A 14287-nucleotide genomic window follows, 5' to 3' on the forward strand; every position below is an offset into this window, starting at 1 on the left:
TCTTCCCTGTTTCAGGTGCCCCAGTTTCCTGGACACTGTTTCCTTGCGCTGGGGGTACCGAAAGATCTCGGCCATGGCATTAATAAAGGTGGTATACAATCATTTCAGAGCAGCAATGGGATGGTCCACTGGGCAGCCTCTCCCTCCAATACACTGATGATGAATGCCACCTTCACATCATCGTTGGGGAATTCCGACTGTTGCACTTGCATGTACCGTTCACACTGGAGAACGTACGTGGAGAATTGCTCGACTTTCCCCCCATACTGGGCTAGCATTCCCACTGGGGGCTTGTTTCAAGGTGCACCTGTTGCATGGGAAGTCCCTGGGTCACCAACTGAGTAATATGGAGGTGCAAGGCTTGATTCTCAGCTTGAAGGGACTGGGTTTCAGTTCAAAAGCTGTGGACTTCAGTTTGCACGGCATGCATGGCTTGATGAAGGTCCTCCCCTGCTCTGCTGCTCGCTTCCATGCTGTCAGTAATGGTAGCGTTGGAGGGAAAAGGATGTGGCTGCATCAAACTGTCCTGCCCAAGCTGAGAGATGCAGATGTACACAGTTCTGTGAGGTTTTCTCTTTTTATTAAGGTTACAGTTATGTCAAAAGCTTTTCAACTCATTCACTTAGCTATTTCTAGGAAATAATTCCCTCTCTAACACCGACTAAGAATGTCTTCGCAGCCGCAGACATTGACACAGCAACTCCCCCCTCCTCAGCGCCCACTTAAGTAGGTTTCTCTTTCACACATGAACAACAGCTCCACCTTAACCCCGACTGTTGCTCTTTGTGCCTCTGAAACTGGCAGGAATGGGGCAAAGGGGGCTGGACCTCGGCTTTCCCCTCTGAATGATGGAGGTTCCAGTCTGTTGAGGCATGGGAAGTGGCTGGGCACCTGGCTGGGGATCAGCAAGTTGGCAAGGTGGCGCTACAGGCATGGGTGAAGGGGAAGTGTCCTCTGACAGCCCATGCCGCACTTCTGCAGCGGGGCCAAGTGACTGAGTGCTCTGCGGGCCCTCGTCCCTCAAGTCATCTCCCCAGTCCTCAAAGTCTGAGACCCCCTCCTCAAAGCCCCCCCTGTCCTAGGTCATAACAATCCTTTGGCTACTTTGATTACATTATTCTTAAATTGGTTTTAGGTATTTTTAGGTGATGTTTAATTGTTTTAATGCTGTAATGAGTTTAATTCTATTTTAAATGTAGATTTTTATATGTCCAAATTATATGTACCCATTTTTAGTTGTAAGCCACCCTGAGTTCCAGTTTTGGAAAAAGGGCTGGGTATAAATAAAGATAATAATAATAATACTAGTCTTGCCTTGAATCTCTCAACATTTCCTTCAGCATCTGGCTTTCTCTTGCAGCTTACAGCTTTTCTTCCTTGAGGAAGCTTTGTCCGTATCCAAGTTTTATTCTTGTGTAGAGCTTCCATCTCTTCCTTGGCTGCCTGCCTCCATCTCTCAGCTTCAGCTTTGGGTTAGGGTTTAACCTCTTTCTAGGTCTCTGGCTCTGGAAGTTCATCTCTCACAAGGTAAGCAAGTCTGTCTGGTGATAAACCTTTGTGGGTGTGTTCAGAAAGTGAGTGCTGGTGCTTTGGCTGCCCCTTCTGGCTCTGATGCCTCTTCTGGGTCAGATTCCTTCCTTTCCTCTGCTGGTGTGTTACTGTGATCCCTTCTGTTGTGAAAGAATAGCTCAGTATCTTTTTCTATTTCACTGTCACCTGTCTGGTATAGCGTTGCATATGGTTGGTTTGCACGCTTTCCTTCATCAAAATGGACAGCTGTGTATACTCCAACTTCACCTGTTTTGGGACCTATGACTCAGTATCCCTTCTGTGTTGAAGAATATCCAAGGAATGTTCCTTCCTTCCTCTTTTGTTTTGGGATGTGCACAAAGGTGGGACACACTTGGTGTGCAGGCATGCCATTGCTCAAAAGGCATCTTGTTGGTTGCAGCTGCCAGAAGTTGGTTCTGCAGATAGGTGGCAGTAACTGCTGCTTCCCCCCAGTACTACTATATCTCGCCCTTTCTTCCAGAAGGAGCCCAGAGCGGCAAACAAAAACACTAAAAACACTGTAAAACATCTTAAAAATGAGTTTAAAATATATTAAAACAAAACATCTTTAAAACATCTTTTTTAAAAAAGTGTTAAAAGCAATTCCAACACAGATGTAGATGCAGACAGTGAATCCTTAGTGAGGGCCTGGTCTTTTGCTCCTGCACAGCAGGAGATACACCTAAGCCTCTTTGCAAAGTTTTCATACAGGAATACCCCACTATATGGACCTTCACTTTAAGGACACTCGCGAGTACGGACATACTTACAGTAGCACCATTCCCCTGTTTACGTACGCTTGCTTCGCAAGAACGGACACTTAACCTTTGCTTGTGGCCTGTTCTTTCAGTGCGTGGGGGGGGTGGAAAGAGATGTGATCACGCGACCGCGAATCGGCTGGGAGGCGCGATTGTGATCTGAGAGGCGCGTCGGCGCAGCAGCAGAGGCGCCGCAGGGCAGCAGCAGAGGCTTTAGCGCGGGGCTTTGAGGCTCCACGTGAAGGAGAGGTGGCACAGTGGCGGCACAAGTGAAAAAAGGTAGTGCTTCACTTTAAATACATTTTCGGTTTACGTACTTGCTCTGGACCCATTGCGTACGTTAATGCGGGGTATTCCTGTATTTGCCTTGATGGGGGGAGGGGGGATTCTTTAACATCCACCCCCACTTATTGTGTAGTAGTATTTGCAGAAAATAACCTTTAAGGATGACCTTAACCTACTACAGGAAAAACACATTGATTGCTAGGGAAACATGAAGGGCAAAATGCTGAGATTCCAAGAACTAGAAAAAAAGACAGAAGCAGGAAAAGTACACCAAAGGGGAAGGGGAAACAAAGTTCTTCAGGACTCCAGGGATTCCAGCTCACTTATCAATCACAACTCTTGATTTCACTCATTGGCTAAAAACACTGACAGTTCACAGAAATTGCTTACCCGCACACTTTACTTCATAACTTTCTTTCTAGGCAGGTTAGAGATTTATTGTAAAAAGAATGAAAGCTCCGAGTCTGGTGCCTCTGCCCAGAGGAGCCAGTGAAGGCCATGACACAGACCATGGCACCCACAGGCATGGGTTGGCAACCTTCAGTCTTTGACTTACCGTGGTGTGTGAACATGGCTGATATTGATTATTATCAACATTACAGATAAAAGAATAACCACACTGCAAGTCTTCCTCTTGCAATTTTTAACTGGTAAAAATATGTCTCCATTGATGGTTTTGGAGAGCCAATTGTCTATTATATGAATTATTTTAGTTTTCCTAAAATCTGGCAATCACCTTTCTCAGCTGCTAACAACAGAGTTAGGGACTTCTGTTTTTATATAGTCTCCAATTAACTTTAGGATTGCATCCCAGCAGCCTATTAAGTAGGAGCAGCTGTATCACACATATAAATACCTCTTGCTCGTGAACATGCCAACAATATGCAGTAAATATGCTACAAGTAAAGCTCTGGGTACAGGTAGTATCTGACTTTTATTTTAAAGAAACTTTATTTTAACCTAACAGTGTTTCAAAAGCTAGAGTTGATAATAAATGCTAGTTTTACCTGCTCTCCACTGTATGTTCAATTCTAGCTGACTCTCTGCAAGAACTTTCCATCTCTCTGGTTTCACCAGTGTTTGTATATTAATTAATTAAAATTTTAATATGCGACTTTTCTGGAAATCCAAAGTGACTAATAATGCTCAGGAAAACAACAAGAAATAAAATGTGTATAAAATCCCACTCAGAAAAGCAAGAAAATGCAAATAATTATATGCCAAAGCAAGACTGCAACCAACTTAATCCAAAGACTAATTCAGTTTCGTATCTCAAATGGCAACAGGCAAAATAATACTTTGCAAACCTGAACAAGGAAACTACCTCTTGAGGTCTGGAACTGAGAAATGCCCTGGTCAATAAGGAACTGTAATGCTCTATTGCCCCCTCCAGGCTGTTTCGAAAATGTCATTATTCTTATTAAACCTGCAGAACTCTTTTTGATTACACAGACTTCCGCACTGAAACTCTTTTGTTGCAGAAAATTCACTTAACTGCATAAAAGTAGTTCTCATTTTCTGGTCACACCACATAGCTACAGCCCACTTGCATATACTGCTCTGCAGCAGCCTTAAAAAGCAGAGTACTGCCAAGGAGAGCAAGAACCAGGAGCAGAAATGAGCCAAGGGCTCTGGAAGTAAGGGCAGCTCTGGCAGCCATCCTTGGCCTGCTGAACCAGACACAAGCAGCTGACCACATGGCCAGAGAGTACAGTAATACCTCGCATTAACATACTCAATGGGACCAGAGCGAGTACGTAAACCGAAAATGTCCTTAAAGTGAAGCACTACCTTTTAAAACTTTTTTTACCTCTCCTTCATGTGGAGCCTCAAAACCCCGTGCTAAAGCCTCTGCTGCTGTGCTGCCGTGCCTCCCAGCTGATTTGCGGTGGCACAATTGTGTCTATTTCCACCCCTGCACGCTAAAGCCTCTGCTGCTGCACTGCCGGGCCCCAGCTGATCGCAATCACGCCTCCCAGATGATTTGCGGTGGTGCAATCGCATCTATTTCCACCCCCACGCGCTAAAGCCTCTGCTGCTGCGCTGCATTTCTGGAGAAATACAGGCATATGGAACATGTTATAGCGAGGCGACGTTAAGTGAAGCAACGTTAAGCGGGGTATGCCTCTATTTGAAGGGATTCAGGAGCAGAGTCCTATTGCCCCTGACAACATGGAACTTCCTATCCACCAACCACTGCCATAAGTAAACAACTGGATGGCTTGCTGCTCAGTTCATTGGAAAGGTGGACTGAAGAGCATGCAAGGCTACATGTAGGCCATTAATCTCATTTATGAGGACCCATAAGCTAGAACAACAGTTCTCAAACTGGTTCACAAACTCCATTCAGGTGAAGGCTGCAGGGGAATCGGGAACATCTGTACTTAGCCCTGCACACAATTTATGTTTTCTGACAATGGATATTCAGACCAACTCCACCAGAGCTGGATTTATTGAACAGGCTAATGAGGCCCTGGCTTAGGGTCCCTGATTTGTCCAAACTACTAATTTTGACCTAAAAATGTAACAATTAAAGGCAAGACTATGGTTATTTAAATATGTTATGTATGTCCTTTCATTTGTAGACTAAGACCCCAGCACTTTTGAAGTGGTGGCAGTGGGGACTTTGAAAATCACTGAACTAGAAGATTCATATCATTCTCATAAGGCACTGCAAAAAAAACCAGAGCCCAATATAAACATCACCATCACCACTATATTTAGGATTGGTATAGTATATTTTAAACATAAAATATATCTCAGTAGCAAGAGCTCAGCCTTGAGTGACATGGTTTTCTTAAAGCCATGCTGTGAGCACATGATCAAGGTGAAATTTGAATTGGGAACTTTTTAACAGGTTACAATCCTAAACACATACTTACTAGAACATAAGCACCATGGAACACAATGGGGTTTACTTCTGAGTAAGCATGCATAGGATTGTGTGGCCATAATCACTACACTAGTCTACGGAGGAAGTGAAGTCAAATTGCTATTATATAGTACAGTAATACCTCAGTTAACGAATCATCCAGGAACGAAGCTCCTTTCAACAGAGGGGTTTTTTTTGCATGGGGGGGGCACACACTCTGACATGGTCAGAAAGTGGCTCCTTGACTGCTGGATTGTGGCAGCTGCTGCAGGCGTCTCTCTCTCACATGCGGCTGCAATTGTGCTCCTTGCTGGATGCCATGGGAGCCTCTGCAGTAAACTGTGCTTCCAATGCTCTGGAAGCACTGTTTACTGCAGACGCGCCTGTGTGACCCAGCAATGACCACAGTTCCAGCCATGCATAAGAGGTGCCTGCAGCAGCCAGAGCCAATGATTCCTCCTTGCCTGGTAGCAGAGAGAGAGAAGGAGGGCAGGAGGGAGAGGAATGGGGTGGGTGTGTTGCAGCCATGGTTAGCAAACAGACCAGGCTGGTTAATTTATCCTCCTCCTCCTCCTCCAATAGATGAATATTTCCTTTGCCTGCCCACTCAGCCCAGCACAATGTTCTAACCCCTCTCCCCCTTTCTGCCTCTGTTTCCCTCTCTCCATATGAGAGAGAGAGAGAGAGAGAGAGAGAGAAAGAGAGAGAGAGAGAGAGAGAGAAAGCACCTCAACTGCTGTGCTGGAAAAAAACATCTGCACGTGACTGCAGTTTGATTGAGCTTTACACACACACACGCTTCACAGGAGGGAAAGACAAAGAAATAGGGAGAGAGAAATAGCTAAGAAGTCAGCCATTCTTCTTAAAGCAATGTACAGTTCTCTCTCAGTTCCTGCCTGACCCCAAGAGCTGCTGCGACGTGAGGTTATGCTACTATGTGCTCATTTTCCCCTTTGCCAATTCAAAACAGCTTTGTCTCTGCTCAAGTGTAGGGGAGGATGGCATAAAGAGGGTGCGCATGGGATGATGGGGTGGTGGCTGCCTGCTTGAGTGTAGGGGAGAATGGCAGAGAAAGAGAGACAGCATGCATGGGGTGGTGTGAGTGGCAGTTGCCTGCTTGAATGTCAAGTTTTATTTCTTATCGTTAAGTTTTATTAAGTTAAGTTTTGAATAAAAACTTTGCTGAAACATGTTGAACTGCTCTTCTTTTTTGTGGTGTAGGAACTTATCCTTATTCCTTCCATGTTATTCCTATCTCTGATACCAAAGTTTATGTCAAAGTAGTAATGTCCAGGAACACATCTGTTTTGTTAACTGAGGCATTACTGTATAAGGGTCACAGTTTGCTTGTCTCAATACCCAACTAAATGTTCAAGGGCCATTTCAACATTACATGAAGGGAAGCATATGTCTTCCAACATCACCACATATACGTAGGGGAATCCTGATCAATCTGATTCCTGGCTGCCTACTGCATACACCTATAGGATACATAGGATGGGTGTTTGCTACATAAACATTATGCTTTCTACATAATGCTGTGTGTGTCCACATAACAAACATTACAGGTATGCATTGGGTTTGGATGCATCCCAAATCTTGAGCTGAAACAGGATGCCTCAGGGGAATTGTAGGGTTATCAAAGGCTAAGCAGAATCTGTATGAGGCAGCATAAGCTGAAGTGCAGATCCCTGAAGTGCTTTGTGGTACCTTGGCAATCCAGACATCAACAAAATCCTGCAGACACATGTCTGCTAAAAGCAAAAGTAGTATTTCTAAGCTTACCAAATAAGGAATGAAGCCAGGGTGGAATTTCATTTATTTTATTTCATTTCATTTTTAAACTGCCCATAGCAAGTAGCTCTCTGGGCGGTGTACAAAACAAAAGTTAAAATATAATGTTACAATAAAATCCATTTCAAATAACAAGAAAATTTAAAACATTAAGATGAACAATTAACATTAAACATTAACATTAAATATTAAAATGCCTGGGAGTATAGCCAGGTCTTAACCTGGCGCCTAAAAGAAAATACCGTAGGCGCCAGGCGTATCTCCTCTGGTAAGCTGTTCCACAATTCAGGGGCCACCACAGAAAAGGCCCTAGATCTAGTAGTAATCCTCCGGGCATCTTGATGAGTTGGTACCCAGAGGAGGGCCTTAGATACTGAACGGGTAGGTTCATAGCAGGAGAGGCGTTCCACAAGGTACTGCGGTCCCACACTGTGTAAGGCTTTATAGGTCAAAACCAACACCTTGAATCTGGCTCGGAAACAAATAGGTAGCCAGTGCAAACGGGCCAGGACAGGTGTTATATGCGCGGACCGATTGGTCCTCGTCAGCAGCCTGGCTGCCGCGTTTTGCACCAGCTGTAGTTTCCGAACTGTCTTCAAGGGGAGCCCTACATAGAGCGCATTACAGTAATCCAATCTAGAGGTTACCAGAGTGTGAACAACTGAAGCGAAATCGTCACTGTCCAGATAGGGGCGTAGTTGGGCGACTAAGCGAAGATGGTAAAACGCATTCCGTGCCACCGAGGCCACTTGAGCCTCAAGTGACAAGGAAGGGTCAAAAAGGACACCCAAGCTACGAACCTGTTCCTTCAAGGGGAGTGTAACCCCATCTAGAACAGGTCGGGCATCCACCATCTGGGCAGAAAATGAGTTCACCAACAGCGTCTCGGTCTTGTCTGGATTGAGTTTCAGTTTATTAGCTCTCATCCAGTCCATTATCGCGGTCAGGCAACGGTTTAGTACATCGACAGCCTCACCTGAAGAAGGTGAAAAGGAGAAGTAGAGCTGCGTGTCATCAGCGTACTGATGGCACCGCACTCCAAAACTCCTGATGACCGCACCCAGAGGCTGCATGTAGATGTTAAAAAGCATGGGGGACAAAACCGATCCCTGAGGGACTCCACAATGGAGAGTCCAGGGTATCGAGCAATGTTCCCCAAGCACTACCTTCTGGCGACGATCCGCTAAGTAAGAGCAGAGCCACTGCCAAGCAGTGCCCCCAACTCCCAACTCCGCGAGCCTCCCCAGAAGGATACCATGGTCGATGGTATCAAACGCCGCTGAGAGATCAAGGAGAATCAACAGGGTCACACTCCCCCTGTCCCTCTCCTGACAGAGGTCATCATACAGGGCGACCAAGGCTGTTTCAGTGCCAAAACCGGACCTAAAACCGGATTGAAACGGATCCAGATAATCGGTTTCATCCAAAAGCGCCTGAAGCTGGATGGCGACGACCCGCTCCAAAACCTTGCCCAAAAAAGGGACATTTGCCACCGGTCTATAGTTGTTCAAAACATCTGGGTCCAAAGAAGGTTTCTTTAAAAGAGGTCTCACTACTGCCTCCTTGAGACTACCAGGGACTACTCCCTCTCTCAAGGAGGCATTTATCACCTCTTTGGCCCAGCCAGTGGTTACAGCCCTGCCAGCCTTCACCAGCCAAGATGGGCAAGGGTCCAGAGCAGACGTGGTCGCCCACACCATTCCAAGTACCTTGTCCACTTCCTCGAGCTGCACCAACTGAAACTCATCCAATAATAAAGGACAAGGCCGCGCTCTGGACACCTCAATGGATTCAACTGTCATAATATCAGAGTCCAAGTCCCGACGGATGCATTCAATCTTTTCTTGGAAGTGCTCCGCAAATTCGTTGCAACGGGCTTCCGATGTTTCCTTAGTATCAGGAGGGCCAGAATGTAAAAGCCCTCGTACCACCTTAAATAGCTCCGCTGGGTGGCAAAGAGATGATCTAATAGTGGCAGCAAAATAAGACTTTTTTGCCGCCCTGACTGCTTTTACATACAACTTAGTGGAAGCACTTACCAAAGAATGACTACATCCGTCAGGAGTACGCCTCCACCTGCACTCTAGCCTCCTTCTCTCTTGCTTCATCACTCTCAGCTCCGGGGTATACCACGGTGCTGTATGAGTTCTGCACCGAAGGGGGCGCGCGGGAGCGATCATGTCAATGGCCCGAGTCATCTCCGTATTCCACAGATCAACCAGGGCTTCGACAGGCGCGCCAGTACTATCAGCCGGAAAAAACCCCAGAGCCCTCTGGAAAACTACAGGATCCATAAGCCTCCGGGAGCAGACCAACTTAATAGGTCCCCCACCTCTGCGGAGGGAAAAGGCTGTTGTGAGTCTAAAACTCAACAAGCGGTGATCTGTCCATGACAATGGAGTAGATGAAAAATACCCCACCCTCAGATCACCATCTCCATGGCGAAGATCAAATCAAGAGTATGTCCTGATATATGCGTCGGGCCAGTAACAATTTGAGACAGCCCCATGGTTGTCATGGAGGCCATGAAGTCCTGAGCCGCCCCAAACAAGACAGTCTCGGCATGAATGTTGAAATCCCCCAGTATTACAAGTCTGGGGGACCTCAACAATACCTCCGAGACTATCTCTGTCAGCTCAGCTAGGGAAGCTGTTGGGCAGCAAGGTGGGCGGTACACCAACAGTATTCCCAGTCTGTCTCCTTGGCCCAGCACAATATGAAGACATTCCAGACCAGTCGCCATCTGGACAGGGTGCTTGGTGAGAGAGAAAGAACTCCTATAGACCACAGCAACCCCACCTCCCCGGCCCTCAGATCTACCACAGTACTGCACTGAATACCCAGGTGGGCACAGCTGGGAAAGAGCAACTCCTCCCTGCTCACCCACTCCAGATCCTGGAGATCCGAGAGCTGGCTGACAGTACAACCAACAGTCCTGTGGATATGAGGAGAACCGGAACAAGGCACAGACACAACTTGTCTGGGACGAGTTCCCCTTACCTGGCACGTTCTCCTCCCAACACCATACCTCCCATTACCCGTCACTACATTAATTGGGGGCCCCGAAAATCCCCGTACCAGGTCCAAAGTATGTTTTCCCAGGCACATCTTAAAATAAATCAACACAACAAATGATGGGGGGAGGGGTAGCAAATGCTAGAGTGGAGAGAGAGTGGAGGGAGAGCTCTGTTGTGATCAACAGATCAAGCGTATAATCATAGGGAAACATTTTACCCCAAAAGTAAATCTCATTTAATTCTTCCACCACCACCACTGCTTTATTTATTTTAGCCAAATTTATATATTCCTTACTTGACTAAAGACCTCTAAGCGGTTTACAAGGAACAATCAGCTTTATATGTGCCTAGCACAAAAGCCCCTGGCCTATTTATATGCAACATGGCATATCTGCAATTTTAAGATCAATGGCCCACAAAACGTGAGAAATTAACAGAGCTTGGAAAATTTACTTTTTTGAACTACAACTCCCATCAGCCCAATCCAGTGGCCATGCTGGCTGGGGCTCATGAGAGTTGTAGTTCAAAAAAGTAACTTTTCCAAGCTCTGGAAATTAAGTGATTCCTTTTTGACCCACCCCAAAACTGTAAAAGCTGCCCTTGCAGGAAAACCACTGCAAGCTATCTTTCTCAAATTTGGCAAGTCACAGAAGGCACGTCCATGACTGCAAATATCACCAAGTTCTGTTAAGAAATAAAAAAGTTATAGATGCTTCCTTTAAAAAAAAATATTAAAAGTGCCCAGCACAAAAGGGTCAGGACCTATCTGCCTATAGTTGGCAGTATTTATCCACTCTGGAGGGGCAACCATGCCTGCAAATTTCATTTACTTTTGTCAACAGGAAAGAACATTATAATAATTTTTAAATTGCCCAATAGCAACTTTGGGAGGTGGGCAGGGAGGAGGGGGTTGAGATGAAGTGGACTTGGACAGACTGAGCTGAATTAGGCAGTCTCCAAAGTGTCTCAGACCAAGGCAAACTGTTTTCAGAAGCACCAAATCAGGGACCGAACCAAATTTTGTAGTCAGTGCACACCTCTATTAAATATGATAGCTACATTCAGATAAAATGCTTTAGCGTTACATAGCCTCATCACAGGCTCGCATATTGTCTCTTCCCTCTCCAGCTCCCACGTAGCAGTCAGGAGTAGTGCAGAAGTTTTTGTTTCTGCTTTTAAGTAAGTGAAGTTTGTTGTTTCATCTGAACAGGAATTGTGGCTAACATTAACTATGATTAGTTTTAACAAGCCAGCTTTTTTTTTTTAAACTAACCATAGTTTGAGTTAACAACAATTTTCAGTTTGGACAAAACAAGAAGTCTAGAATGAAAAGCAAAAGCTTCTAAACTCTTCTCAGCCACACAGGAAGAAGCAGGGGGAGCACATCGCCCCGGGAATCTAGGCTCATTCACATAGCACTAAACCATGGTTTCAAGTTATTTTAATGTGGTCAGCCTGTACAAGCAGCCCCACCAAGATTTGAAGCAGAAGGGAAACAAGCTTACACTTCCCTCACACCCTCGTCACATCCCCTTCGCCTGGACTCACTGCCTTCCACACATTGGAGGGAGAAGATCTGAAGCAGGAAGCCTGCTCTATGGCTTAGATTAGAATTCTAATCACACAGGGTAATAGGGATTCAACAGAGGGAGTGGGACCTGTGAGCATGGCCCCACTCTCCTCCCTCATGCAACTGAGATCATGTGAGGGAGAACAACTGAAGAGGACTTTAATAACTTTACAAACTAGAATGGGGTTCTCTGTCTCTCTAGCACAAGTCTTCAAAGTAATGAAGTGGGGCAGAAGACCAACACATTATACATTGTGGCAACAGAAGCATCTCTTCTGAGATGAGGGAAGAAATAGTACTTCTTTGCTGAGCAATAGGAATGCCATATCCATTGTTCATGAAAAGTATAGATAAAAAGATTTTGAGGACAAGAAAAACGAAGAAGGCTCTAGAAAGCAAAACCTATCAGGGAAGACTGAAAGGTTTTGCTATAATCAACCCATAAGAGAAAAAAAGATATGTTGCAAGTTTTAAAAGTATTTAAAAGAAAAAATTAAAAAATTGGAGGCAGGAAAGGGAACACAACTGAACCCCTTATCAAAACCCAAAAACCCCAAACCATTACTGTAAAGATGCACATATGTCCCATTACTTTTAATGGTCTTTTAGGCATGAGCAGCAGAGCTCTATGCATTCCACAGTTCCATGATCAAATTACTCCAGTATGAAATGAGATACTGTATGTGGTACTATAGCACCTCAGCTTTCCTTTAAAAGAAAAGCAAGCCTTTTAAACCGCAAAAATAGTCTCAAACTATACCTTCTCTTAGAGTGCTCACAGCATTTATTTGGCCAGTATACCAGTTTCTGGAGCCCAGATCTAACACCATGTTTCCCCAAAATGGCAGCAGAGAACTCCTCAAATACTATAAGAGGTTATTATAGGTAAACATGCGGTGGTGTGGAACCTGGGCTATATGATCCTTCCCGATCCCAGAAAGACAGTGAGAGGCTGCAGACCTAATTTCCCTGCTCAAAGGGCAGGAGAGGGGGGAGTGAAACCACTGAAAGCCTTGTCCTCTGCTTTGGGGGAAGGAACGCAGATGGATTGCACAGGAGAAGTGCCAGAGACCACAAAGCAGTACAGTACCCCATAAAAGGACACAACCAGGGGGAGGAAGAAAAGAGGCAATGGCCCATTCCTCCCACCCCACATAGCAAGCTGTGCAGTTCCTCCCATCCATATCAAGAGGGCAGAACAAACAGGTTCTTTCAGAGAAGGAGCCCAATAGAGATGCCCATGAGTACAGCGAAAAGAGTACAAAGAAAAGCCTCTGTCAGAGTAGGGGAGAGCCTTAAACAGAGGAGAGTGGAGCTTGATGTTGATACAAACAAAAACAAAAGTGAGGTGGCCATCAGAGTTCAGCCCTGCTCAGACCTCAAACCTGGAAGGAGCTGGACCCTCCAGCAGATTTCCACATTGTCGGTCACCCTGAGGAAACATTGGATCTAGCCATCCTGCCCCAGGCCTGGAGGTCCTACCTGGCCAGCTCTCAAGCCTCCCCTAGGGCCACAAGCACAGAAGAGACAGTGAGCCAGGCAGGAGCTTCAGAACTGCCACTATCGAAATACTGAAGTAGTTGCCCATGAGGCTACCTGGAAGGAGGGGGAAGTGTACTGAAACATCTGTGTGGATCAGAGCCTGGCTGAGAGCCAAGAAGTTCCCAGTCCGAGAGGCTTCATTTCTGAAGCTATAGCTCTCATCACAGGGCCAAGGTCCAGCCTTACTGACCTGGAGAAACAGGCAGTGGTTTAAGCAGTCCTGACTAACAGAACTGGTCTCTCTCTTCCCTTTGGCCTTAGACTTCGAGTGCAAGAAAAGGAGAACACCATCCACTCCCCTGTCAGCTTCAGTTAGCTACACAAACTATATATTGCAATTTCCAAAAATATGCCTCTGGCAAGAGAACACTATTCTCCAAGAAAAAAGGAGTGTGAAGAGAAATCAATGTATAATACTATTACTGAAGTAGTGATTTAGGTTACTCCTACAGCATTTATTCTGTATATAAACGTGAAAGGGTTTATTTCAAGGACCATTCACCTGTATGTAACCAAATAGCAGAACTGCAAATTTTGTCTGAACTCCCAACATACACGTATTCTAGGAGTTTCTTCTTCATTGAGTCCTATTCCCTTTTATGAGCTGCCTGGGAACTGGACTTGATTTGCTACATCAAGCTGGACTTGATCTGTTCTAATACACTGTATTAGAACATCAATAGTAGCAAAATGTTTCTCTAGCATACAAAATACAGGCATAACCCGCTTAACATCGCTTCACTTAATGTCGCCTCGCGATAACGTACATGCTCCATACGCCACCATACCCTGCTTAAAGTATGCGTGCTTCGCAATTACGGACACTTAATGGCATGACGCCGCTGCCATCTAGTGGCGATTGCAGTGCAGTACATGCATAGATAATTGCTTCACTTTA

At 45.5% G+C, this 14287-nt stretch overlaps 1 protein-coding gene across 1 annotated transcript in view; it reads right to left on the reverse strand.

Annotated features, from left to right (window-relative positions):
• Nucleotides 1–14287, reverse strand: part of TUBGCP3 (tubulin gamma complex component 3) — a 99182-nt gene that overhangs the window by 25231 nt on the left and 59664 nt on the right. The gene's annotated exons all lie outside the window — the stretch shown is intronic.

Source organism: Rhineura floridana, chromosome 5 (assembly GCF_030035675.1).
Source record: "Rhineura floridana isolate rRhiFlo1 chromosome 5, rRhiFlo1.hap2, whole genome shotgun sequence".
Classification (NCBI taxonomy): Eukaryota; Metazoa; Chordata; class Lepidosauria; order Squamata; family Rhineuridae; genus Rhineura; species Rhineura floridana.